A 26,930-nucleotide genomic window follows, 5' to 3' on the forward strand; every position below is an offset into this window, starting at 1 on the left:
TGGATAAAATGTTCTTGCCTGGTGGAATAGAGATCCGCCTTCCTGACAAGTGGGGATCCGAGATGTGGAACCTCACCTATCAGAATTTAATTATTCTGAGATGGCAATACTTAATAAACTTATAGATTGCTGAAAGATTAATAGTATAATTTGGCGCATTTACTGGGTATAACTTGTGGGCCTTGCCTACTCTAAAGCTTTACAACTTAATATAAAAGCATTATAGTATATGATAGGATAGCAGTAAACAGATAACATACTGCTAATTTGATAGTAAAAGTTCATTTTAGGTGATCTGACGTATTATTATGGCCAATTCATTGCATTTACGGGCAGATCATAATCAAAATTACGGCCGTTTAATTCAAATCTCATTTCCTAGCTTCCACCTTTGAGTGCCATTCAAAAAATTGGATCATGATTTGGATGGATCCCCATAGTCCCCTTTTTCCAATTGCATGTTACCATCTCATAAACTACTTAGTCATCAGAGCTGAATAGGTTTCTTAATGTTTATACAAATTTTAAGATATATCCTTGTTATTACTTAATGCTGCCAAGTTTGTGTGGTTGAGATAATCTCCTAATACAACTAGGTTCCTCCACTGCTAGTGCATTAGTTCTGTGAAGCCAATCTTAGCTAGAATATTACTGCATACAATCTTAGTAACAACAATAGACATCTATCAAATTTCCTTTAAAGTTTTTCTCAGTTGGTAGCAGTAAACATTACTTATTCCCATTAACTTCACCCAAGAAATTACTGGTGGAATGTGGGTCAATATAGAAGTAATAATGATTTAGCACATTATATGCTGTCATTACTATTTTAATGGCAATGAATATATTAAGTTCGAGCCAATACACCTGGTCCGGATCAGACATAGCAATTGTCTTAAAAGATAGATGCACATGCTATGAAAAAATTAAGAGTATAAAACTGATTATGACAAAACTAAACAATGGGGAAAAGGAAATTTCATCCTAATACGGGAAAATTTAGCATAAAAGGAATACAATCGCCCTGACAAGGGCAACCCCACTTATGGAACCTGGGACTACATAAACTGTCCCTAGATGGGAAAGGAGATGGCAATTTTCAGATGTTCATAACAACAACAGTAAGGAAGCAGATATTACACCAGAATAATAAGTATGGACCCCAGGAATTGATCTGACTCTGAGACGGTATTTGACACATGTGGACCGGACCAGGACTCCACTAAACATAGGAATAACCGAATTTATATACTACAATAAAGGTCATTTGGCCAGCTGAGAAAACAACCCCCCAGTGCCCATACTGGCAGAATAAATAAAAAATAAATCTTGTCATTTGTATAGCACCAACGTATTCTGCAGCACTTTCATGTAATTTATTTATAACCCCCCCACCAAGCTGGGTACTCATTTTACCAACCTCGGAAGGCTGAGTTAACCTTGAACCATTGAACTTGCAACCTTCAGGTTGTGAGCAAGAGTTTAGGACTGCATTTCTGCTGCCTTAACACTCTGCGCCATACTGATGTTAACACAATGGCAGCAAGCGCCGAATGACAGGGCACATGTACTGAAGCTGCAGTCACAAGGGGCCGGCCTGACATCATGGTATTAGCACAGACTCACTTCCGTGGCACAGCCGACGTGCCGCGACAGAATAAATGTTAGATCTTAATACTTCACCGATCCGTCATAATATTAAAACACTGCTGTCCAGTTTTATGTAGATCCCCTTTCTGCCACAAAATAGCTCTGATCCTGTGAAGTATGATTTATGGCATCAATACATTTACATTAAATACTTTAATTAGCACCTGTACTTTTACTTTGGAGCGTTCCTGTTCGGACGGCTGTTTTCGACTCCTTCCAGAACCTGATGATAGCCCTATATAGCACTATATAAGTGTTATATGGGGCTATATGAGGTCGCCTTCACCTGATAGAATAGGAGCGATGCAAAGTGAAAGTGCATGTACTCTTTATCCTTATCTTCAAGCCATTCCTGAACAATTTTTTAAGCATAGCAGAAAAAATAACTCTACTGAAAGAGACCTCTGCCATTAGGGAATACCAATACCATAAAGATGTGCACTCCGCTGGCTTGATTTCTTTTTATACTGGTGTAAAAGAAAATATGATTTATCAGACCAGGCCAACTTCTTCCATTGCTTCATTTTCCATTGCTAATGCTCACATTTTTATAGTAGGTGCTTTCAGAAGTGGACAGGGGTCAGCATGGGCACTCTGACCGGTCTATGGCAATGCAGACCCATATGCCATAAGCTACAATTCACTGTGTGATCTGACACCTTTTAGCCAGCATTAAAAGAAAGTTGTCAGTAGATTAATGCTGCCCTACTCACAGGCTACATGAAATATTGATAGGCTCCCATATTACAAAGAACTATTATTGCGGGTAGGGAGAGAAATGTAAATCAGGCCAATCTGGGGTAGCAGCTGGAGGGAAGCCGCCCAGTGAACATTTCAACCTGTAACCAGCTTGGTTTAAGAATATAGATATTCATCAAGGCAAAAAGTGGTGTAAAAAGGCCACAAATTTTAGTTCACGCCTTATTTGTACAAACAAATCTGTGACTATTTTTTAACTTATTCCCCTCATACAAGTTTAAAGAAAACAGGGCATGGCTTGTCAGGAGGGGGCATAACCGCTGCGTCCAACATATTTATGTATAATTTAAACCAGAAACTGTTAGAAATTAAACTTAATATCTACTACATCTCATAACTTACATACATTTCCTTTTAGACACACGGATGACTTGAGATATACCTAATGTCATAACTTAGGTGCATTTTGTGCCTGTGTGAATCTTTCCCAGACCGGCGTGTGAAATGTCGCTCTTAATAAATTCCCCCTATGTTTCCTTTGAAACGCCCCCTAGCATAGATCTTTGCATTGTTGGGGTCAGCCAGTATTTCATGCTGCTCGTGGACAGGACTGTATGAATCTGCTAACAGGTTTACCTTTTTCAGAAGCTTGTTGTACAGTAGCTCTTCTATGGGATGGGACAACACAGTTAGTCTATGCTTCCTCGATGTATCTATGAGTCCACAGAATCCATGACCTTGTCACCAGTTGTCCTTCCTTGGCCCACTTTTAGTAGGTACTAATCACTACATACTAGGAACATTCTACAAGACCTTCTCTTTCGGAGATAGTTTGACCCAGTTGTCTACTCATCACAATTTGGTTGTTGTCCAAGTTGATCAGATCCTTATGTTGGCCCATTGTAACAAGATGTAATCAATGTTATTCACATTACCTGCTTAGAATTTTTAGGTTATTGCTGATCAGTGGATATAAAAAACTAGCATTACACAACTCAGATGTGGGTAAAAATGTGATGTTTCCTCTTTTATTGACTGTCATTTCTATAGAGATATGGTTTCTAATACTGTGATTAATGCTGAGTGAACTTTTCAAAAGTTTGGTTTAGCCAGCTGGCTGAACTTATGCAAAACGTCCGAACTAGTTTTAACAGAATGAGAAGTTTACTGAAACCCCGAAAACTGGTGTATAACCTTAGCCATAAAAGCCTCTTAGGCAGTGCTATATACCACTGTTCAGGACTAGTGTTGAGTGAACCAAACCAATAGAGCCCTGCTTCAGGTAGAACTTTGCTAAAAGCTTTGTTTGGGTTCATGCCGAACCAAAGTTTTAGCAAAGTTCAAGCCAAAACAGAGTTCTACCGGTTTGGTTCGCTCAACACTACTTGTGATATAGATAGATAGATAGATAGATAGATAGATAGATAGATAGATAGATAGATAGATAGATAGATAGATAGATAGATAGATATGAGAGAGAGAGATATGAGAGCGAGAGATATGAGAGAGAGAGATAGAGATATGAGAGAGAGAGAGAGAGATATGAGAGAGAGAGAGAGAGATAGAGATATGAGAGAGAGAGATAGAGATATGAGAGAGAGAGAGATATGAGAGAGAGAGAGAGATATGAGAGAGAGAGAGAGATATGAGAGAGAGAGAGAGAGATATGAGAGAGAGAGAGATATGAGAGAGAGAGATATAAGAGAGAGAGATATGAGAGAGAGAGAGATATATGAGAGAGAGAGAGATATGAGAGAGAGAGAGATATGAGAGAGAGATATGAGAGAGAGATATATGAGAGAGAGAGATATGAGAGAGAGAGATATGAGAGAGATATGAGAGAGATATGAGAGAGATATGAGAGAGATATGAGAGAGATATGAGAGAGATATGAGATAGATAGATAAGAGATAGATAAGAGATAGATAGATAGATGGATATGAGATAGATAGATAGATAGATGGATATTAGATAGATAGATAGATTTCTGTCTAAAGGCATCTTCACATGGGACGACTGATGGGCTCATAGGCACTCAACAGCTGTCCCTGCAACTATAACTCCTGTGCTATTACACAGGAGCAAAAGTCAATCGGAGAATGGAGGTGGTGCACGGCAGAAATCTTCCATTCACTGTAAACAGGCAGTTGATCAAAGATTAAGCAACTCCTGAGCAAGAAGCCACTTAGTAGTCATCTGATTTCAGTAAGCTGAAACGGAATGACTAATGACTACTGAGCAACTTCTTGCTCAGTGCCCTGTTGAGAGCCCTATGTACATGAGCCAACAGTTGCCTGCAATCCCTATTTTGAGCAATTATTCGAGCACGAATTGACCCATGTAAAGGTACCTTTAGTTATTGTGTACATTATCTTAAATAGCTTGATAACAATTGTTACTACCAGAATCTGATAAGGGGTTTATTGGTCTCTTTTATCTTGTCTTTGGTGTTGTAATCAGCCTGATACAGAAAAGGAAGGAAATGTATCCAGATATACTGAGTGACAACCTCCAATTGCCTAATTGGCTGAGGATTGCCCCAGTTAACATTATGAGATAAGCACATAGATCTTTGAGTGTAGAAGTAACATTGTGGCAAGTCTACTATTAAAGTGTAATGAAAGTCTTTCCATGTGCACTGTCTGGGGGGTTGATAGGATGCCTCCCAGGCACAAGAGTTGCTAATCCATGTTTTAAAGTTAAGTCAATATAAAAGTTGCTGTCAGCATCAAAGGCAAATTTGTATCCACCCTTTCTTGGTACGTGAGTCTAGTGAATGGAATCACACACCTATACCTCTCGGATTTAATTAGTTGTTTGGACATGTACTTCTTATTTAGTGATAAGTTTGTGAGCGTATATCACCGTCTAATCTCTTTTCCTGTCTTCCCATTCCTCAGGTATGGATGCAACTTTTGCCAACCTGCTATTACTATTCATGCATATTACACAGCTCAGAAATATGTAGAAATCCAATGTCAGATTTCAGATTCCGGTATATCTAACCTCTCAGCTGCTAAAAAGCAGCAATAATAATAAATATATGTATATCCTCACATCATATTTTAGGCCCTTGAAAGGGTTTTGTCCTATTGTAGTTTTAGAATGTAATGTAACTATATTGAATTCTGTAATTACCCTGATTAAGGGGCATCTATGAAGCAGACGGGTACCCATAAGGGTGGTTTCATACCAGAAACTGGTGTCAATTATGCCAGGAATGTACACCAGGTTCGATTTCTGTATAGGTACACAAAGGTGCCGAGATATGCCTAATGCATGAAAAGATGTAAATCGTACACTCAGGAAAATTATACTAAGCCCAACTGGGTTTAGTAAATTTTCCCCACACGCTTTTTTCCCAAAAAATAAAAACATCTGTGGTTAGGAAACCAACCATGAGGATTTGATGCAGAAAATATAAGGGAAAAAATTTGAGAAACGAATGTGCCAATGCACATGGGCGGAGTTTTGCTGCGGAATCCACGGCATGCATCTGGCCGTGGATTCCACAGCAATGTCCGTCCATAGCATGCAATGTAAAATGATACTTTCATGCACCCAAGCAGAAATCACTTGCGATTTCCGCTCGCAGAGGAAGAATCAGAACTTGCTCTATTTTGGCGCGGGACTGGCATGGATGGCTTCTATTGCAGTCAATGTCAATTTCGAAATTGCTGCGGATCTGCATTATCGCTGGCACAGTATTCCCTGCTCTGCGCATGTGCACTGGGGCGCTGGCCTGGCAGCAGAGAGAAGACAATCTGAACAGGTACATGGGAGGTCACCGGCCAGCACAGGGTCTGATTCTGCTGCAGGATCCCACATGCAGAATCTGATCTGGCCATGTGCATTCGGCCTAAGGTAAGATATGTTTTTAGTAAGAAGACCTACTTTAAATTGGTTACATATAAAAACATTAATAAATAACTAGTGAAGAACAAACTTCTGAAAAGTTCAGTTTGGCTGGTAAGCCAAACTTTGGCGAAAATTCTGGTTCGGTCTGAATGACTTTGAACCGAACCAAAAGTTCACCAAACCCCCTAAATCTGATGTATAACACTGTCTAAGAGCCATAGAAAAACCTTATAACACTCCCAGACTGTTATGCGGGACGTTTATGGCTCCTAGACAGTGTTATACACTAGTGTTCAGGACTAATGTTGAGCAAACCCAACCAGTAGAACCCTGTTTCAGTTAGAACTTTGCTAAAAGCTCAGTTCAAGTTTGAGTAAAGTTCAGCCTAAAACACGCTTTTACTCATTTAGTTTCGCTAATCATATTTCAAGGCTTTTTAATGGGTTAGACAGCTACCTATAGGAAGCACTAGATAGACAGTTTGCTTCTTTCTGGAGGAGAGCTCATTTGCATATTTTTTCCCAAGAAGCATTGCCCGTAAGACTCCCTCCATCAGCAGGATCTCCAGAAAGAGAGCCAGTACCCTCTAAGAGATGCCCCAAAGTCAAGGGAACATGGAACTTCTCCACCTTGCTTACCAAGGCTAAGCATATCAGTAATGATACCCTTCAACTCTTACTTACAGCATGCATATAGATGTCCTAGCTCTTGGTAAAAAACAGGTTCTGTGCAATCCTGACAGTTATATTTTATGCCTCCCTCATACTTTATAATGAGCAAAAAAATCAGTGAGGTGAAATTTGAAATCTGGAAGAAGAATGGAAAGAGAATACTACTGACCTTCCCTTCCTGACACATTAGTGTCATTGCTTTCCTGTATGACACTGAGAAGGTTCTAAAAGCTTTCCCTTGGAAAGCTAAAAACCTCCTTTGAACACAACTGAGCATCTCACCAGTGATAGGTAACAATCACCATATCATCACTTCCTGAGAACCTTCTGCAAGCTGCAACTTCTTGGACAACTTGTCTGAACGGCTGACCAGCTAGCCATTATGGCATCACTCTAAGTAAAGCATTGTGTTCTTCTTCTTGGTACAATTGCAGCATCCAAGGAGCGGGCCCACAGCCTAGGAGACAGCGGGGTAGAGTTTGGGACTAGTCACAGGTCTTTATCATCTCCCACCCTGAGGGTAGCACGGGACCTGTCCAAGGTGCTGCTGGGGAACAGGGGTAACCCAATACGTGGTTAACCTTAAGCAGTTTTGTCATGGATAATGCCACCGTTCCTTCCTCCACAGTGAATCCAGATGATGGAATAAGTGATATAAACACACAGGGAAACTTTTAGGAGCAAAGCCGTGAACAGTTGGCAGAGCTCGTTTACTTGTAAACTCCTTACAGTCTAACAGTAGAATTATACACGCCAGCAGGAAAATGGCGCAGAATCACAAAGTGGTGCGACAGGGAGGAAATCACAGGACATCAGAAGAATCTACAGTCCACGTTATCTGCAGGGTTCTGTTCCCAGTACCAACTCCTTCACTCACTCCAGCTATCAACCGGTCGGCACTCACATTGACAAGCAGGCACTCCACCCTGCATGGTGGCTCCACTCTCACTCTTCTCCTCAGTGGTTTAGGATACCCCCGACATCTCTTGGGTAAAATAGGCCCAGGGAAGGCTGAGGATACCTTTCGGCCTCTTCCACTCCAGCCCACACAGGCTTTCTTACAGCTCCTCAAACGCTCCTTATTCTGGCAAGTCCAGAACAGAAGACCCTTGCACACAACTATGCAATACACATCATATTCATACAACATAAAAGACACTAACAACACATAGGCACGAGACAAATGCATTCATACATTATGGAGGGGCCTTGGTTTTTCGGGCCACTACACAGGAGTATACCACATTATCCTGGGAATGTCTAATTTTTGAGGTTGACCTACTTTAGACTTCAAAATGGTGCCTCTTCTATGAATTCACAACAGGACAGCCTTTTTTTTTTTTTGCTTTTGCTAGTATTGTCATCTGATATGGCCAAGTGTGTTGCTTTGTAGCCCTGCCCTATGTCTGAGGCATAGAAACTTTGGATACTTTAGACAGAATAACTTTTTTTTACAATGCAAGAAACTGAACTTTTATGCAGTGCAACGAAAGAGCTACTGGCTATTACAATAGCAACTCATTCTTGTACATGATGAGTCCAGCGTTGCAGAATAAGTTGGCGCTATGTAAATACAGATTATTATTAGTAGTTCTACCTGTCAATTTGACTCCTTTGTCTTTGAGCTATTACCGTTCGTGTATCATATGTGTCCAGATCTGATGAACTTTATATGTGCCCCAAATACATTTTTTTGCATTAGTCTTCAATAACATTTAAATGCACTGGGATGCCCCATGTCTGTAGAAGTTCAAGGGTTCAATAACAATGGCTGTCTTGGCAGGTACTGTGTTCAAAGTGCGTTTAGGATCAAGACATGTGCATTCCTAGCCCAATAACTTGTCCAGTAATTGCTATATTGATTGCTAATGTCATCATGTTTTAGAATGTATAAACCATTCACTATATCACACAGCCGGCAACAATCCAAGAAGGCATTGTTTATTCATTGGAGTTCCCATACAGGCCTGGCTTGGATTGTGCTTGAGGGCCTGCTGATAAAGATCAGCAGATGATTGGGTGCACACATTCTTAACATGTCTGACCCATGACATCCCAAGGGCAGCAGGCAGCCTGTCATTACAGGCACAATGCTCCTCTTTCTTTCCACTTATCTAAACCCAGATGACTTTGAAATTTTTATTAACTCATTAATGACTGAAAATGTCATTAGAGGCACCAGGAAAAAGAAAGTTAGTGGAGTGCATAAGGTAAAGCTGCAAGCTGCAAATCAGAATCTAGAATTCCAGCACTGGCTGTAATTAGAATCATACCCTTTATTTTATATACAGATCCGGCTGGCTTACCACACCTGGTCAAGATTCCTAATGATAGGAAAATGGAGAACACTTTTACTAGAATTATTTCCCTAATCTGTAAATCTTATTATTAATATTTCCTTGCCACATAATTAAATACTGCCAGAACACCTTAGACACAGAAGAGGCATATTGAATGGATCAATAGAGGGGTGGAATATTTTTATTAGCCCAATGTTTCTCGATTCTGTAATTTCTTATAATGAATAAAATGCCTGCTATTATTTTAATATATTCTCCAATGAAATAAGTACGGCTACAGCATCAACAATGGGTGGATTTAATTATAGAAAATCATTTTATTCACCAATTGACTAATGTTAAGTTCCTGGGCGCCAACGTAAAAGCTGTAATAGGCATCCCCACGTACCATGTGCCATTTATAGGGCTCATGTGTTCAAGTGGCAATAGGTCCTTTGGGCTCCTTTAAGCAACATGGCCTCTGCCTACCTCTCTACACCTGAAGTTGACAATTATTTGTCTAGTTTTCGTCACTGCCTTACATATCCAAACAAATGTTTCAATTGTGTGGAGAGTGGGTGTGATAAAATACTGCCAGAACTAATCTGGGTGGGTTAGAAGTCCATGACTGCTTAAAGGGAACCTGTCACGTTGAGCTTGCAGTCCATCTGTTGGCAGCATGTTATAGTACAGGAGGAGCTAAGCAGATTATTATAGAGATTTATGGGAAAAGATTTGGTAGAACCTGTCATTTTTCACTTTAATTTCTGCTCACTTTGGGTTTGGGAGTCCAGGGTGTAGTCCTAATCAGGCATGCATAGTTATACAAGGAAGGCTGTCAACCAGTAATAAGGCAGCCCACAGGACTCCTAAGCCTAGAATGAGCAGTAATTATAATGAATAAAATACAAGTTAAGCCTCTTTCACATGAACGATGCGTTTTTACACTGGCCAAATAGCGTCCGAAAAACGCATGAGCGGCAAAAAAGCCGCTATGGAGTCATGGCCAAAATTTGAGTTTTCTCGCCCATTCACACAGCTAGGTAGAGCATGTATATAGTGCAGTCCGGAATTTCTTTGGTCGAGAGAAATGCTCAGCATGGCTTCTATTATTTAATAGAGCCAGCTGACATGTAGTAGCGCTAGCCACTGCTAAACTCCCTCCACTTCCCTTTAACGGCAGCTCCCATAGAAGCCTATGGGAGCTGCCAGCTGATCATGGCCAAAAGATTGGGCAAGACCTATATTTTTCTGGTCGCCAATGTCCTATCTTTGCCAGCCGAACGTTTTCATGCGGCTGAAATGCGGTAATCTGAATGAATGCATTAGAATCCAATGCTTCTGATGCTCGTATTTTTTAATGCAGCTAAAGTAGCCACGTAAAAACGCCCTGTGTGAATAAGGCGGTATACTGAATCTTTCCCCATAAAACTGTATATCAGCCTGCTCAGCTCCCCCTGTTTTATAATATAACTGCATGAGCAATGTGACAGCTTCTCTTAGGATTTATATGGCAAGGAAAGTGGAAGGCAACACTATTATGGGAGGTCTCTGTCCTTGAGACCTCCCAACTGGATTTCAAGCTGAAGAAAGTTGGTTCTTTCCAGAAACTTCAAGTAAGGTTTTTTCATTTGTCCAAGCATGCATGCATTAGAAACATACAGGGGTCACAGATGCAACGTATTTCGGGGCTATATTTATCTGTGACCCCTGTATGTTCAGCCTGAAATCCAGTTGGGAGGTCTCAAGGGCAGAGACCTCCGATAATAGTAAGTGTTGCCTTCCACTTTACTTGCCATATACTGTAAATCCTTATGAGCATAGGACTAATTTTAAATATTTTGTATATTCATTTTATCCCCAGTTCATCATTTGAGATCTGATGCTGGTTTCTTGCTCTCCATCTGAGGTACAAGGATCACGTCTATCAATCTACTGGGACGCCATCAAGCTTTGCGGTTGGCCCGATGACTGGCTGAGATCGCAAACTCCAGGTGAGCCCAAAACTTATTATTATCATTTTCTATTTTAAATACCCAACCCATCATCTCTAGATGCTGTCCTCTAACCCTTGTATAAATTAAAAGGGGTTGTCCAGTCAGTACAATCTCTGCCCAAATGTCTCATTAGTGCATATGGATGCCATAATGAGGGGTCCATTGCTCATTATCCAAACTCTCTATTAGCCAGAGAGAAAATACCTTGGCTTAACCACTTATGAAAGGGTCACTCCAATGAAAACAAATGATCAGCCCATGTGAACAATAACTGCCTGTTTACTGTGAACGAGGGCGGGTGGGAGGAAGCGATCTGCATCTTGCTCTACCTCCATTCACTAAGCGATGATCACTTCTGTGTAAGACCCTATTTACACTGAAAGATGATCGCTCAAACGACAGTTTGTGTGACAGTTTTGAGCAATCATCTTTGCATAGTCTATAGTAGCTAATTAGCTACTAAAGAGCTATGCAAGCTGAGCAGGACACCACTGCTATCACTCGGCAAACAATACAGCTCTTTTGCATAAGCAAACAGCTGCATTGTTCTCCGGCTCTTACATCTCACGTCCCATTGTGAACTACCAGCAGGACACTAGCTGAAAGAATCTTATTAGCGCTGCCGACTGTGATAACAGCCTGCACCCCTGAAAGAGTTCATTGCTCAATTCTAGAAAACTAGAATTGAGTGAGGAACAAATCGTGCACGAAAACTGTACGATGTCCATGCATTTAGATGCAACGGTTATCGCTCAAAAGACGGCTTTGAGCAAATTTTGAGCAAGAATCATTGTGTCTAAATGGGCCTTAAAAGCATAGGAGTGATTCTCACTTGGAAGACCATCGCTTAAGCACTTGACAATTGTCCTATGTTAAAGGGCCCTTAGGCTTTTCAAAATCTCTGCTTGCTGTCATTCAATGAGAAAATTGCACAATGTGTCATTCTACAAAGACAAAACCAGAATACTCTTAAATTACAAAGGCTAAAAAGTAATATCAAATATCAGATTTCTGCGTGCATTTTTGCATCATCATCAGTGGGAACAGCGCTTTTTATTCACGCTCGGTTTTACAATCGCCCTCTAGCTACCAATACGTGAAAAATAAATGGTGTTTACCTATACCATACGCCTATTCCTATGATTGTCAGCGTTTTATAGACAGAGCTGGGTGAGCTATATATGTGGTATTTATGATTTTCTATACTGCGGGATGTTTAGCATAGAATGGATAAAGCTTCCATTTGTTGAGTGGCATCAATCATGTTTTGTAATAGTCAACAGACTGACTACTTGCTGCACTAAAACTCGATTTATTAAGTGTTTATTTACTGAAATCGTGTCTTTTGTGATACATTTTTGTGATTTTTATAGTCTGGTAAGTGCTGAAGAATTTGAGTTAAATAGGAGACATCAGAAAGAACACTTTCATCTCTTTAATGTTACAGAAGTTCCACTTTTTCCCACATTTATGTGTTTGCCAACTTTATTTTCACCTCCAAGTAGCGAAGATTTCACAGTTTGGGGCTTTTGTGAGAAAAGTAATTCTGATCTAACAAATAAGGAGTAATTTGTAAAATCTCCAATCCCCTCTGCAGCCTAATGCAAGGAATCATACGGATCGTGTAAATTGCTTTTCAAAGACCTGAGGTGAATGCATTGTACTTCGGAAGACATACAAATCGTCGAAATGAAAAGGAAATATAAACATCTGTGTCATTATTATATACCTCGGTGCAGTTTAAGTGTTTCCATGATGAGGGCCGCATGATCCTACGACTATCTGTTTGTTGGCTGATAGCTACATTTCAAGGAAGTTGGAAGTCATAGCTTTGGAGAGACTTGTTACCATCCGTGATATATGGTTCTGTGCTTTCTCTTTTGTTCTTTTCTCCATCTCTCCCTTTCCTCTTCCTTCTTTTCCCTTCCTGTTGTGCTTCCTGAAAGGAAATTTTCACTGTCATTAATGTCCTTTTTCAAAAGGACTACACTGATCTACAAAACACTATTATTATTATATCCCAGTTATAGGATATCGGGAAAAAATAATTCCGCCATAGACAATTACCTGCAGCTGAAATGCAACATATCTGTGTTGTTCTCATTTATGTTTCTGGTTCCCCCCAACAGATCCTCTAGTGCTCATGGGAGGCAACCTGAAATCCTTGACAAAATATGTTTTGTTCCACGTGGATCGTAATGCAGATTTTGTCATAGATAGGAGATATCTGCAGCAAATTCAGAAAAAAAATCTGTGCCAGGTAGGAGCATGACCAGCAGATTTTTTTTGAAAACTCTTAAAGGGATTTTTCAGGGAAATACTATCATCAGGATAGGTCATCAATAGTTGATCGGCTGTGGTCTGTTGCTTGGGACCCCGACTGAGCAGCTGAGCGGGCGCATGCTGTCAGCGCAGCAAATACACAGAGGTCTAAGTGGAAGCCTACATGCCAACCTGTGTGTAGTGGCCAGTGCTTGTAACTGCAGGCACAGCTTGCGTTGATTTCAATGCACTAAACTTTAATTGTGACTTTTCTGTGCATATTCTATATTGCAAATCTGCAACTAATTTCAAGTATTCCGCTGGGCATGTAAAGGAGCCCCCTGTCAGTTGGGAGAGTAGTGATATGTTATTGCTAGGTTTGGGATGTTGCATGCTTTTGCTTTGCAGAAGTTGGAGAAAACTTGATGTATTTCTCCTATTGCACACGTGTGATGGGAGGCTGTTCTTTGTAATGTAAGTGCAGTAGCTCTCGGGATATTTAGGTAAACAGCGTCCTAATCAGTAGGGTACTGGGAAGTGATGGTCCCAGATGTCATATTGGATTGGGAATCTGAACGGTGGCTGGCATAGGCTATGTGAGAGTCCATGGGGGTTCACTATACTGATCACCAACGTGAGTGTTCGTTTGTCTTTATAAGGGGGTGGCTTCAGATTCTGTTATCCTTTCTATGCAGTAAACTTGGTTCTGTTAACATATCTATGAAGTATGCTTGGTTCTGGTTCTATATCTATGTAGCAACCTTGATTACAGTACTGTATCTATGTAGCATGCTCAGTTCTGTTACTGTAGTAAGTTTGTTTCTAGTATCATATCTTTGCAGTAAACTCGGTCCTGTTACTGCATCTATGTAGTAAGCTTGATTTTGGTAACATAACTATGTAGCAAGTGCCAGATCAATTTAAAACTTTAGACTGCTGGGGGCCCACAATCTTTATACAGCTCAGGGACTATAGCAGCCCTAATCTGCCCGTTTCCTGAAAATAGTAAGTCAGGTGATAGCGAGTATTACGCTAACAAGACAGTATTTGTAGTAAAGGGCCTTTACAAGAGTGACACAGTTTACCAGGCGGATTAGTGATCTCCAGAGCCATTGTGATCATACGCTCTTGCTGAGGGCACCACTCCCTCAAAATAGCTAGTGTGGAGGAGAGGGTCAGACCGGCAATATGACCAAGTACTGGTTTAAGATAGCCAGTAGATTGAAAGACTTGGGGACTGTGTCCCAGTTAGGGTCTGAGACAGTGGGGATAAAATAAGTCACTGACCAAGCACTAAAACTTGACACAAAGTGAACAGCAATTTATGTGTAGCTGTCACACCTGCACTATGCCACTTCTAAAAAGTGTCTCTGCATCCATAAAAGTCATTGTATAGCATTGGACTTTGTTTGCATAAAGTGACTGTAACCCCGAGGCCAAGTGTTGCAGATATAGACTGATTGACCCTTATTAGGGCCAAATCAGATCTAAGACCCAATGTTCACTTGCATGCACAGACTCCACTGCTAAATCCCGCAGTGGAATCCAGATGTGCCCGCGCACATGGAGAGAAAAAACATTTTCTACCTGCAACGGACGCATGCGCAGTGCAATTTTTTTTAAAATCTCCTGCTTTCCCGCGGATCCGCGGCACGTCCACAGTGACAGCTGCTGGTGTGCCCCGGATCGGACGGCTAACATTGACTTCAATGGAAGCCGTCCCTGCGGGATTCGCAGAAAAATGGAGCATGCTGCGATTTTTTTCCCACGTGTGCGATCCGCATGCCGGAAAAAAATGACATCTGCATGCTTTAAATTGGCTTGCGGATGCCAATTCATCCCTATGGGCGGTTAGATGTGCGGATCTCCCACGTGGTGGACTTGCACGGATTTTATAATTAAAATCCGCCCGTGGACATTGGGTTTAAGGACTTTCTCAGTGTGGCCAATTCTCAATGTAAATAAGTTTTCAGCAATGTTAACAAGAAAGCTATACTGCTGTCTACAGTGTGTCTATCTGTCCGACTGTCTCTTCAGGATACCAAATTCATCCTCGTGGAACTTAGAGCTTATTCGCACGTTCGTATATCAGCCGGGTTTTCATGCCTGGCCGATATACGGTGTCCTTTTCAGCAGGGAGAGGAGGCGGTCCGGGCTCCGCCCCTGTCCCACCCCTCTCATTGCAAACAGTGGTGAGGGGCGGAGAGAGGGCCGAGAGAGGGTAGGAGCTCAGAGCACTGCTCCCGGCCTGGCCCGCTTCCTCCCCCTGCAGAAAGGGACACTGTATATCGGCCGGGCATGAAAACCCCGCCGATATACGGACGTGTGAATAAGCCCTTAAAGTCACAAAACTTTGTAATTCAAATCTTTCAGTGTTCACTTTTAGGGCTCTTTCACATGGGCTTATGCATTTTTGCATGGGACTCAGCACAATGTATTTGCGCTATGAACAAGTCTTTCTTTCACGCTTATTGGTGCATTTTACTGTACTTTTCGCACTCACAGGGCATGTTCATTTTGTGTACAGGACACAAGGACGACCCAATTTAAATGGCTATTTAGCCTAATAAGTTCCAGATGTTCAGTTGTTCACTTCACTGTACTAATAAATGTGAACGACTGAACATTCTCTGTTTACACGGAATGAATGAATGATGATTTGTATGCCTGCATAACGTGAAAGACGAACGATAAGCCAACAAATTATCGTTCATCGTTCAATCATTGGCTGTGTTCACACTGAGCGATTACCATTCAATTTCGCATGAACCAACAATTTTTTTAGCAATAATAATTCCGTGTAAAAGAGCCCTTACTGAGAGAGACGATACAGGGAGACTGTGGTGTATGATACTGATACAGCTCCTCGGTAAGATCACTGCTAGTGATGAGCACACTTTTGAAAAGTTTGGTTTGGCCGGTGTGCCAAACCTTTGCAAAGAGTACAATTTGGTCTGAATGAGTACAAACTGAGCCAGAAGTTCACCAAAACCTCTAAAACTGGTGTATAACACTAATGCCTCTTTCACACAGGCGACAGCAATATTGCTGTTAGATGATCGCAGTGATATTGCATCGGTGTTCTGTGCGATATCGCGGTTTTGTGTCGTTATAAAGTTACGCTTGGTGCTACAAAGTTGCGTGACTTTATAGCGCTCTTTTGCCGTGATATTGAGAGGTGGTGTGGCCTTGAAATATAAGCCCTACCCCAAAAATAAGCCATAGCTGCCTAAAAAAAAAACATCACCTAAGAGGCACTGTCTGGCTCTGCCACACGTCTCCTTAGGTCCCTGGTAGACTTACTTGTAGTTTTTTCTCTCCAGTTCAGGAATTTGAAAAACCCTGCCTCCAGGAAGCGCTGCCTCTGATTGGTTCTCGGGCGCCATGGCTCAGCCACCCAGAGCCAGCACTCGATGAACCAATCACAGTCATTGAACAGCCTGCATAAAAGAAAAAAGAAAACCTCGCTCATGCGCAGCTACACTCCATACAGGCAAGCATGGTTGCTCATACAGCCATCTGAAACGAAACTGAACCGCATGCATGCAGACCATAAAGGAGACGAACAGAACAAGACACAAACTGAACAAAGATCTGCACCGCATGCATCCTAACACCCAGGCCAGTTAGGAGATGCAAAGGAATAAATGACCAGCACCCTCTAGCAAGAGAAGCTGGTATATATATGTGCACAGGCCCCAGCTGATTGGCTGGTTGGAGCGATCCACACCATCAGCCAGCCGAATCCACCACCCCTGTAGATGTTTGCTCCTGGAAACCGAACAGAACCACATATCCCAGAAGCACTAGCAGTGGACTCAAGACAGCCTCAAGGCTGCGGGACGGTAAGTAGGATCACTGTGTACCAGTCATCAGTACTATTTTGCCTGATCTTGCAATCACAGGAGAATATAACAGGAAATTCTACGGAGGTGAGGGGGCGTTAATAAATAACACTTACACAGCCCATGCAGCAATGTTTTATCTTTTCTCAGCACAACCTCGGGAAGACATATGAAGAGATGTCTTTGTCCACACAAGAAGAGTAATATAAGTGTCGGCGTATGAGGAAATCAATGTGCTACTTAAAGAGTGTGCACCATCACAAGCACCAGTGACAACCCATGAAAAATGGGTCATTATAGAATTCATGTTTAGAATGTACCAGTCTGAAGATAATGTCATTCATCACAGTTCCAACAGTGGGCCGCTAATAAGCTCTCATTGCATATTCATAGATACAGTGTCTCTTGTACATTCCTGCACTCTAACAGAGCTTGGTGCATGTCTCCTACTCCAAGTCCAAGTCTGCCAATGAGTGTTCCTGTGTCATGTTGCTGCAATTACACTGGAAAAGTCTTCAAGATTGATTGCCCTGATCTGTGGTTCAATTGTAAATTAGAACACAACTCTCCCTGGGGAGCCACAGTCCTTATTTGTGATTAAGTAAAAAAAAAAAAAGCTCCTAATAGAATAACATATGAAGTTCTTTCCTGCACTTTTAGACAATTAGCCTGATGAAATTACTTTCCTGCACTTCTGATATAATAATGAGCAGTGTGAAGCTTCTTCCGTATTTCCTATATTTGCATACATCAAAATGTTCAGTTAAGGAAAGCCAAGCATCGAAGAAAGAATATATAAGGCTTGTTCATAGCACAAATGCATTGCAAATAAATGCACATGCGCCCATTTCATGGAGCCCGTAGGTAGTTTCACACATAGTGTCATTCCCATAACTTTGGTATATCTGTTGGGTCCATGCAAAACACAGCATGCTTTAGATATGGCGGGGTGTGGGGGTTCAGGCGGTTTTTCATGGGCTGTTTTTCCATATGTCAAAAATGCCTGTATAGAAAAATGTTAAAAAAGAGGAAATGAGCTATCATGTGCAGGATTGTTATTGGTCTTGTGTTACCATGCGGCGGCTCCTGGGGACATGGGTGGCTGGTCAGTGTGGTGAGCGTGCTTGCGGGTTCGGGTGGCGACGTGCGTGCCTGTGAGTGCAGCTCTATGCACGAGCCCTGGTTATGGGATTCTGCTGGGAGGCGTCGCCTTCCTCTCTCCGCCCCTGGGCGGAGGCTTCTGTTTATAAGGCTGGCAATGAGGTCCATTCACAGCCAGTTATTGGTTTCTGTTCAGTGTGCTAGCATCCTGCCTCTGGCAGTCTTCTGTTTGTCAGATTTTGCTTTATCTGCCAAGTTATCCCATCTGCCTCGGTCTGCTTGTATTTCCTGTTGGTTTTCTTCATCTGCCCTTCCTGTCGGTATTCTACCCTGTTCCATCTTTGTACGCCAGTTCCCCCTCTCGGTCCCTTGCAGGTAATCAGCAGAATACTACAGGAGAGCGGCACTGTAGCAGTTTTCGGTGTAACCTTTTGTTATTCTGTATAACAAAGTCACCCAAAAATCCCTTGTAAAAAAAGCATGAAATTCATAGTTTTTACAAGCTCAAAAAAAAATCAAAAAAGGAAGTGTGAAGAAAGTTCTAGAGTGCCTTTAAAAAACAATCAGCAGAAATCTCCATAAGGGCAGTTACAGACCAGCATATTGTGGCCTCACTACTTTGTCTATAAGGGCTCCTTCACACTGGTGATTGTGATTTTGCCGTGAGAAAATTGCAGAAAAATTGCGTCTTTGTTCCCATGATTTTTTAAAGAATCATTCACTCTCGCATTGCGCGATTTTTCGCAAGTGTGAATGCACCCTTATACAGACAAGTGCCTGACCCAAACCCCAGGCATCATAGGAATCTGTGATTGCTCTCATAGTGAGAAACCAAGTAATCTTGTAGATATGGTACCTTTTAATGGTTAACAAAAACACATGATGGTTCTTCCTCAGGCAAAGTGGCACAGATCTGAGGAAGGGCCCTAAGGGGTTGGAAAGGTCGCTATAACATTGTGTATTTTTGTTAGCCATTAAAAGGTATCATATCTACGAGATATCTTGGTTTCTCTTACTGGGAACAATCACATTTTGATCTACTGGCCATCACCCACCAAACTTTTTTTGTTTTAGAAATCTATGATGCTGAGTTGAGGTCAGGAGCCCCGCGGTCAGGCCAGGACACACGTCTATATAATGGACATAAATGCAGTCGGAATATGCTGGTGTGTCACCGGCTTAATGCTGGATTCACACAGGATATTTTTTATGCAGTATTTATGCAACTTTTTTAACCAAAGCAAGGAGTGAATCCAAAAACGAAGACTTATGACGGGCTGAGGGCAGGCAAACACTTGTAAGATCACTTGTTCCCCAGAATACACCCATGTAAGGGCTCGTTCCCACCAGCGTTAACCCCTTTTTGGGATTTTCCCTTCTCTGTTCTATTTTAGGAGTAGAGGAACAGAATTAAAGCAGAATTAAGCATTTCTGTTTCTTTTCCCCATTGATTTCAATGGGTTTTTAAAAGAGTAAAAAAGTTTCGATTTCCTTCCGTTCCATTTGGTTTCCATTTTTTTAAACAGAACAAATGGAGCGGTCTACAGAACTACTTGTTCAGTTTTAAAAAACAGAAACCAAATGGAACGGAAAAGTTTAATTTAATTTTAATTCAGTTTCTCTGCTCCAAAAACAGAACAGAGAAACTGAAATCCTAACGGGTTAACGCTCGTGGGAACAGTCCGCCGATCAAATGACAAATAAGCCAATGGACGTTTGTTTTTTTTAGTCACATTATTTATGCGGCCATTAAAATCATGGTTGTTGGTAACACATCATTCCGTGTAAGCAGGGATGTGCTGCTCATATTAATGAATGCATATGTGTCTTAACGAACGCTCCATATAAATGGAGCTAAATGAATGCCAAATCATCTTGCTATGCCGTTGATCTGTGCTTGTTTCGGGCAGAAAATCTTCCTGTCTAAATGAACCTTGAGTATTTCCTATGTAGTTCTCAGTTCTTTCAGATCCATATTTGGCTCTGGGGTAAAATTTGCACCTAAAACTGCCTCAAAACTGCATGTCTGAATCAGCCTTAAAGGGGTTGTCCAGTTGTAAACTATTGATGGGCTATCATTAGGAGAGGCCATCAATAGTAGATAGGCGGGAGTCCTCCACCTAGGATCCCCACTGATTAGCTGTTTGTTGAGCTGGAACACTAATGCACTTAGCTGAATTTTGCAGGAAGTAGACAGCTCTGTTCCCACTGCAGTGGTCAGTCTTGGTATTACAGGCCAAGGTCCTTTTCATTTCAATGGGAACTTTGTCTGTAATACCAAGCTTACCTACTGCACTAAGAACTGAAGTGTCTACTTCTTGCAGAAATCAAGCACACTGACCTGGCAAACAGTTGATCTGTGGAGGTCCAGCGTAGCAAACCCCTGCTGATGTGTTATTGATTCCCTATCCTGTAGATAGGCTGTCAATAGTTTACAACTAGACAACCGCTAAAAAAAACTTGTAAAAACTGTAACGTGTTACACAGGTAGTTGCAGCTTTTATTAATACTGAGGTCTGTTGGTGGTAACCACTCAGAACGATCCCAAATGATGCTGCATTTTAGAAAAAATGCCACCAGGGGCCAAAACATTGGGGAAAAACCTCCACAAATAATGATTCAAATGTATGGAACTTGAAAGTTTCCTATTCTTTATTCAGAAAAAATCTGAATGCTGAGACTTCAATGAAAGACAAACATAAAAACACCACTGAAAACACTACAATGACACTGACCTAAGCGCTTGATGTAAATCCAGCCTAAAGGAGGCCAACGATTCAAAGATTTACCCTAGATCTGTCAAACATACTTATATCATAAGGCTCATTAAACCACACACATGAAATGATATTATACTATCGTCAAACAGCACAAATATAATAGTAACCTCACCCTACATACCATGGACAGAGCAGGTTATAGAGGGTGGCAAACTGGGCAACTGTTCAAGGCCCCAGTTCCTAAAGCATCCCCATGGATAGGACTCCAGGCTAACTTCACACAGGGCGAGGGTGATATCGGGCCATGATTCACAGCCATCTATGTGAAATCCCCGTGGATGCGAGGCATTTTCTGTGCTGTCTGATATACATGGACACAGATATAAGACATGCATACCTTTCAATATGTTGCATGATGGCTTCTTCAATCCACCGCTTAATCCCTTTCTTCTATGTTCACTGTGTAATGAATAGCTTTATGGATTATATTCTTCACTGAAGTCAGTGTATTTTTGTGTACTACAAAATTCAAGAATACAGATACAAATGAGGATAAAGTTTGAAGTGCTGGGATCCAGAACTGTGAAAAGGTAAAAAAGTCCATAATATGGCTGCATATGGAGGGGTATGTGACCAACAGGACATCTTGCTTCCTGCTCTTAAACACAATGCACTTGCTATTTGTGCACGCACAGGTACTGGACATTGGAAATGAGCTGATCATGAGTCAATGAAGGAGGCATGATGACATATTGGTCATATACCCCTCCATATGCGGCTCTCTTGGGGACAGGACAGCCATCCAGAGGTGACAAGAGGCTAACTAAGTAGGGGTATAGCTTAAATACTAAGGACATCAGGACACATTTGCAACACACATTACTTATTGGTAATTGCAGGCACAGCTCCCATTGAATTCAGTGGTGGGAGCTGTGCCTGCAATTATCAACCTAGGCCACTGCACTGTGGGCGGTGCTGTTATCTTCTGTCTCCATTCCCACTGACACCTGGTTCAATGTCAGCTGATCACCAGGAATCCCAAGCGGCAGGTGCCCACCAACCAACTATTGATGATCTATTTTGAGGATAGATTATAAGAATAGATGAGCGAGTATACTCGCTAAAGGCAATTGCTCGAGCGAGCATTGCCTTTAGCGAGTATCTCCCCCGCTCGAGACTGCAGGTTCGGGTGCCGGCAGCGGGCACGGAGCTGCAGGGGAGAGCGGGGCGGAACAGAGGGGAGATCTCTCTCTCTCTCTCCCCCCCTGCTCCCTCCTGCTGACAGCCGCTACTCACTGGTCCCCCGCTGCCGGCACCCGAACCTGCAGTCTCGAGCGGGGAGATACTCGCTAAAGGCAATGCTCGCTCAAGCAATTGCCTTTAGCGAGTATACTCGCTCATCTCTAATTATAAGTAGTAAAATCCCAAAAAGCCCTCTAAAAACCAATGATTTGCTCCAAAACTTGCTGCAAATGTGGTTTGAACCTTGGGGCCCATTATTATGTGCATGCCTACCTAAAGTAAAAAAGGGTTTAGCTGATATTGGGGAGATAACAGTGCCATAGATATGGAAATAAACGTTCCGACATTCACCAACCTGTGGTGTACGGCGCCCGGGCACACACCACTGAGTTGACTTATGTCCAGCTCCCCGGATCCTGCACTAGTGCAACATGGAGCCCAAATCACACTCTGCACAACCTAGCATGTCCCAACACACTTCACTGCCACTATTGGCTGTTTCCCACAAGTAGGTCATCCACCTCGGTTTCTAGCAGGCGACACACAAGCAACACACTTCTAAGTTATGGATAGCTTAATGCGCCAAGGAAACTGACTAAATAAAGTTTAAAGCTTTATCCTTAGAAGGGTTAGCAGTGCTTAGGTAAAATATAAAAAAGGAGATATTTACTAAATGGTAAGAAATATACAAATACAAACAAAACAATATGAAAATAGAAAGTAAGAAAATAACAGAAAATACTAGTCTATAAAGTTGTTTCAAATAGTCCTGGAGCGAGGAGCACACAAAATGTGCCATGGATCTGACAATTTGGGGAAGGGACCTTCCTTAGTTTTAAAACCTCCTTTGAGTCACACCTCTGCTGTGACACCATCAAAGTGCTGGCTATGCGCAGATCTTCCAGATGTAGATCTAATTTAACATTTTTTTCTAGGAGGTCCTCCAATAGAGAAGTTATGGCTGTCATATTTCATCAAATCATGAATTTACCTACTAGCGGATGCCAAACATGGTATGCAACAGATGATTAGCTATGCAGATATGTGATTCCATGGGTTCCGAGGGTCACAAAGTGATGGGAGTGAATGCACTGCATATGTGGTATATTCAGGTTTCAAAAATATACTTGCTGTTGCGCTGGGACCTTCGAATGACCCATAATCCCTGTTTTTGATTTTTTTCTTTCTCCAATCTCAGTGGTGGGAAATCACAGTCAGCAGGTCTGTAGGATGTGTATTGGAGGGGCAGGGAGACAATGGGATCTCCTGCAAATGGCTAATTTGTTGTTATTACAACAAAGGGCTTTTCTTGCTGGTCTCAAAAGGAGCAAATTGGATCAAAGCCCCTCTGATACAGGTGCGAAAGGCAGTTGAATGAATATTGATGAGCTCTGCTTGGCAAGAAATACACTTAAAGGGGTTGTCCCGCGCCGAAACGGGTTTTTTTTTTTTTCAACCCCCCCCCCCCCCCCCCCCCGTTCGGCGCGAGACAACCCCGATGCAGGGAAGTAAAGAAAGTTTACCGGAGCGCTTACCTTAATCCCCGCGCTCCGGTGACTTCAATACTTACCGCTGAAGATGGCCGCCGGGATCCTCTGTCTCCGTGGACCGCAGCTCTTCTGTGCGGTCCATTGCCGATTCCAGCCTCCTGATTGGCTGGAATCGGCACGTGACGGGGCGGAGCTACACGGAGCCGCTCTCTGGCACGAGCGGCTCCATAGAAGACTGCAGAAGACCCGGACTGCGCAAGCGCGGCTAATTTGGCCATCGGAGGGCGAAAATTAGTCGGCTCCATGGGAACGAGGACGCTAGCAACGGAGCAGGTAAGTATAAAACTTTTTATAACTTCTGTATGGCTCATAATTAATGCACAATGTATATTACAAAGTGCATTATTATGGCCATACAGAAGTGTATAGACCCACTTGCTGCCGCGGGACAACCCCTTTAACCATTTGCCTAGATCCACTCAACTTTCCCCAGATCAGAAAGGGGGCAGATTGTCACCCATCTTTCCCATGTCAATCTGTCAGTATCATTTCATCACAAATAGTATAAGGCAATAATACTCTGATGAAGACCTTGAAAATGAAATAGCAGTTGCTGATACTGTACATAAGCTGAAATAACATGCTACAAGCATTGCTAGAGTGTATTGTTATCCTGCCATACAGTAGCAGAATCTGTGATGATAATCTCACTGTCTTTCTGATCCATAGAAAGTATGATTTCTCATGGCAAACTTTTAGAAGAGTCATGTATCTGTGCATAATTAGGACTAATTGATACAAATATATTCAGTATCTGTGCTATTACCATCTTTAATGTGCTGCCCATAATATCCAACAACACCCTTTCTCTATCCCCATGTACCTCATATTTCGAAACAGAATCAAATGCAGTTTTTCACAGTCTGTGCAATTAAAAATTGCTCTATGCTCTCTCATACACTACCTCACAGACTGTAGAATATTGAGGGACACAGGTTACACTTTATATAGATATATCATCCAGGACATGCAATGACAGTCATGTTGGTTGTCAACATTTGACCCCTTGTATTATTGATGAACTATCGTGAGGATAGGTCACCAATAGTTGATCAATGGAGGTTCGTTCCTTGGGACCCCCTGGTGTCAGCTGATCTCAGCCCTTGCACTCCGAGCCTCTGTATTGGAGTTGGAGCCATAAGTGTAATAGAAGGTATAGCTTCCATTAATTACAATGGAAGCAAAGTCTTATATTATAGAGGTCGGAGCCGAAAGGGTAATTGAAAGCTTTGTTCCTATTGAAAACAATGGAGCTATACATTTTATTACACTTCTGGCTCTGACTCCAATGCAGATGGAGCTTTCAACATCCAGTGCTCTGCAGTGAATGTGGGTGCTGAGATCAGTTGATCAACAGAGTCCGTTGCTTGGGACCTCCTGTGATCAGCTGTGATCCTGTGGATAAGTCATCAATACTACAAGGGGTTATATGCTCAGAATCTTCCTTTAAGATGGCCTTAGACCTTCAGTAGCGTTTGTCCAAAAACTCCTTCAGCCAATAACTTTTTCTCTTAGTTTACCCATACATATACTGCAGTCATCTGGTCCTGCCGAGATCTGCAGTTTCAGATGACTCTTCATTAATGTATATGGGGGCTGTTACAGATAAAAAGAAATGGCTATGTATAATTAAAAAAAATACTTATGTTTTCTGGTATTTTTATTTTGTTGCTTTAAGAAAATTCCCTTTACTTTGTATCTAAAAAGAAGTGAAACCCTAAACCCTGATGTCATTATATCAAGGTAGCTCAAAGCCTCCTAAAATGGCAACAGATATTAGAGAACTATAAACCAAAGGATCATTTGTCCAAAAACACATTATTTCAATGCAAATAGTGCTGTGGATGAACTAACCTATCAGAACCTTACTTCCTCCAATGGCACATATGGAGAGACTGTCTAGCAGCTACTAGAGCCATTAGCTTGTTAACCCTTTCCAATCAACTGTCTGACGTCTGAAGACATTATGATTTAAGGCTGTATAGCTCCGATGTTGGAAGACATCCGTCGGGGTTCTCTTACTGCATGTTGCCACCCTCTCTGTTGTCGGAGCCTATTCAATGTGACACCTCATGCAGTACTGGCTTTAGCCAGCATATAGCGCTGTCGTATAACAGCATAAAAGGAGTAAGCCCCCTAGGAAAACCAGAATACAAATTGGATTGGAAAGGGTTAATAGAACATGTTATAAATGCCACAATCTGAAATATAATGTCTATAATGAAATTTGGTCACTACACTATAGTGAACAGTCTTACAGTCTGAACTCCTTTTTACCCAAATGGCTGAGCCTTATTATAATTAACACAACAAAAGTTTAAAAACTGAGCAATAACTTAATCTAATGCTATGGTTCTGGCAATGACACCCAACGTAGTTTACCTTTATCTCTGTTCATTGTTGTTCATCAAAGAAAATCCCACTTGTCAGGTCATTCAAGTGCTGGAATGACTGTAAAATAAAGTGCGACATGTGGAAAGCGTATTAATAAAACGCATGGTGAAGGACAACATGAGGAAGAGAGAGCGTGTATTTGTCTATTCTAGGACCTCTATTATCTTAAAGGGGTTGTCCCGCGAAAGCAAGTGGGGTTATACACTTCTGTATGGCCATATTAATGCACTTTGTAATATACATCGTGCATTAAATATGAGCCATACAGAAGTTATTCACTTACCTGCTCCGTTGCTAGCGTCCTCGTCTCCATGGTGCCGTCTAATTTCAGCGTCTAATCGCCCGATTAGACACGCTTGCGCAGTCCGGTCTTCTCCCTTCCGAATGGGGCCGCTCGTGCCGGAGAGCTGCTCATTGTAGCTCCGCCCCGTCACGTGTGCCGATTCCAGCCAATCAGGAGGCTGGAATCGGCAATGGAGCGCACAGAGCCCATGGTGCACCATGGGAGAAGACCCGCGGTGCATCGTGGGTGAAGATCCCGGCGGCCATCTTACTAAGGTAAGTAAGAAGTTGTGGGAGCGCGGGGATTCGGGTAAGTACTGGACGGTTTTTTTTTTTTACCCCTGCATCGGGTTTGTCTCGCGCCGAACGGGGGGGCTATT

At 42.0% G+C, this 26,930-nt stretch overlaps 2 long non-coding RNA genes across 3 annotated transcripts in view; both read right to left on the minus strand.

Annotated features, from left to right (window-relative positions):
• LOC136612467 (uncharacterized) overlaps positions 1-21,594 on the minus strand; it is a 36,543-nt gene extending 14,949 nt beyond the window's left edge. Inside the window, exons 1-2 of the long non-coding RNA XR_010790399.1 lie at positions 21,480-21,594; positions 12,884-13,093 (exon numbers count right to left, since the gene is read on the minus strand). This is a non-coding gene — a long non-coding RNA (uncharacterized lncRNA). The remainder of the gene's footprint in view (positions 1-12,883; positions 13,094-21,479) is intronic.
• A 4,660-nt stretch (positions 21,595-26,254) lies between these two features.
• The window catches only part of LOC136612466 (uncharacterized), a 42,936-nt gene continuing 42,260 nt past the window's right edge, over positions 26,255-26,930 (minus strand). For both annotated transcript variants that reach the window (XR_010790398.1, XR_010790397.1), the window contains one exon: positions 26,255-26,325. This is a non-coding gene — a long non-coding RNA (uncharacterized lncRNA). The remainder of the gene's footprint in view (positions 26,326-26,930) is intronic.

This window comes from Eleutherodactylus coqui, chromosome 2 (assembly GCF_035609145.1).
Source record: "Eleutherodactylus coqui strain aEleCoq1 chromosome 2, aEleCoq1.hap1, whole genome shotgun sequence".
Lineage (NCBI taxonomy): Eukaryota > Metazoa > Chordata > Amphibia > Anura > Eleutherodactylidae > Eleutherodactylus > Eleutherodactylus coqui.